Source organism: Diceros bicornis, chromosome 25 (assembly GCF_020826845.1).
Source record: "Diceros bicornis minor isolate mBicDic1 chromosome 25, mDicBic1.mat.cur, whole genome shotgun sequence".
Classification (NCBI taxonomy): Eukaryota; Metazoa; Chordata; class Mammalia; order Perissodactyla; family Rhinocerotidae; genus Diceros; species Diceros bicornis.
The window spans coordinates 12,220,857-12,223,172 of record NC_080764.1 but is presented as its reverse complement, the minus strand read 5'-3'; positions in this window follow the sequence as shown (position 1 = coordinate 12,223,172).

Here is a 2,316-nt window from a genome sequence, read left to right as displayed (position 1 = left end):
TCCCCTGCCACCCTCACCCATGTTCCCTCCACCACGCTTAATTCTATTTGGACTTAAGGCTCAGATCAAGGGTTCCCTCCTCCAGGAAGCCTTCCCTGATGACCCCTCCCAACCTCTGGGGCTCCCACAGTAGTCTGCTCAGTTCCTTTGGTCTTCTCAACAGCGCTGGAATTGTTATTCCCAGTTTATAGCTGAGCACGAGGCACAGAACAATCTAGGATGATCTAGCAGCTCAGCCACAGAGCCGGGTGGAACCAAGGAACCACCTGTTCTGCTGTGGCCCACTGTACCCCGTCTCACTCAGCAGTCTTCATTGCTGCCTCTCTCCCAGCCAGGCCAGAGGACAGACAGAAGCCTTCTCCAGCCACCACTTCCGTCTTGTTTTGCATAAGTCACTCATGTATTGTCCTTCCTCCGCCAGAACCCTGCACTGGCTCCCACCTCCCTCGGAACAAAAGCCAAAGATCATACACCAGCCTCCAGGCCCTGTGTGAGCTGGTCCCCCATTACCTCCAACTCCACCGCCTACTCCTCTCCCCTTGCTGCCTCCACTCCAGGCCCATGGGCTTCTGGTCAGTCCAGGCACACATCTACCACAGGACCTTTGCACATGCTGTCCCTGCCTGGGCCTCTCCCTAGAGAACAGCACATCTCACTCTCTCACCTCCTTCAGATCTTTACACAAATGTCATCTTCTCCATGAGGCCTTCCCGGACCACTTTATTTAAATTGCAATCCCTTCTCCCCCTCCTCCCCGCCAGGCCTGTCCTTCCTGGGCCCCCTTTTCTGCTATGCTCTCTCCATAGCACTTCATCTTCCAACATTCTGTATATTTTACTTATTGTCTTCTTCCTCGTGAGAATACCAGGGCAAGGATCTCTTCTTTTTATTCACTGCATCCCCAGTGCCTAGAACAGTGCCTGGCACATAGAAGGAGCTCCGCAGATATTTGTTAATTAAACACAAGAAAGTACCAGGTGGCTGGTGATCTGAATGGGGCCTACTGTGGCCCAACCCTGATTAGGACTGTGGAGGGAGAGGAAAGGAAAACCACTCCTTTTGAATCCCCCTCCTCTGGGCCAGCCCCATGCCAGGCCCCTTCACTGCCCGCCTTCTTGGAACAGCATCACTGAGGGAAATGAGCCCAGGCTTCGTGCCACACAGACCAGGGTTCAAATCCTGACTGGGCCACATACTAGCTGTGTGGGCAAGTTACTTCACCTCTCTGAACTTTACTTTCATTTTTTTGTAAAATGGGGACAAAAATAAGACTCGGTGAGGATTAAAGGATAGTGGGCTTCTCCACCCCATGGAAAGGACGCCCATATGCGACCAGGCAAAGGCAGCTGAGCCACGGGGCTCCCGCACCTTCACCCAGACTCATATGTCCATAGACCGACACTGGGCCAGGCACACGGCAAGGAAGGAGGAGGTTCGTTTACCCAGATGAGCACGACCTGGTCTGCATGCCCTGGGAGCCCACAGCCACCCACAGGACCCACTACCCTGCCAGGACGCAGAGCATAGCAGGCCCAGAAGTCCAAGGGTGGGGAGAACCAGGCAGGCTTCACGGAGACAGCGTCTGAGCCAGACCTCAAAGGATAGTAGGATTTAAGCAGCCCCCACACCCCGACTTGGACTTCCCAGCCTCACTTCCTACCACTCCTCGGTGGCCACTCGACCCATTTTTTGCCTCTGAGCCTTTGCTCTTGAGGTTCCCTCCACCTAGCACACCCACTCCCCCAAAATCCCAGGGGCCTGTCCAAGTTCATCACTGTGACCAAGGACAGTTAGAAGGACCAAGGACAGCACACAGGCACACGGGTCCAATAAATGCTTCTTGAAGAAAGGAATCGCAAACCCCAAGCTCAAGTGGCACCTCCTCCTGTAAGCCCGCCTGGATTTCTCCCATGGGAGGTGACGATCCTCTTTCTGATGGCGTTTCTTAGGGACCTGATTGCACACTGAAGGTTTGTTCTTAGTCTCCTGGACTCGGCAGCCAGGCCTCTTAAGCCTAAGACCACACCCTGCTGGCCTCGCTCCAGGGGACACTCCTTTGAAGATCAGACTCAGGCAGCGCTGTGCGCGGGGGTGGCCCATCTGTGGGGCCCTCCTCTGGTCATTCGGGGGCATGTAAGGTGATGCCAGCACAGATGGTGGGCGGCTCTGGGATGAGTCAGGAGCGAAATCTGACCCTCCCAATGGGCAAGTGGGGACCTGAAAGGTGGTATCAGCCTGAGCTGGGGGTGGGGACAAGTCGGGGGAGCGGGGAGGGGGGACAAGGCCACAGAGGCAAGCAAGCAACCGGCTACCAGC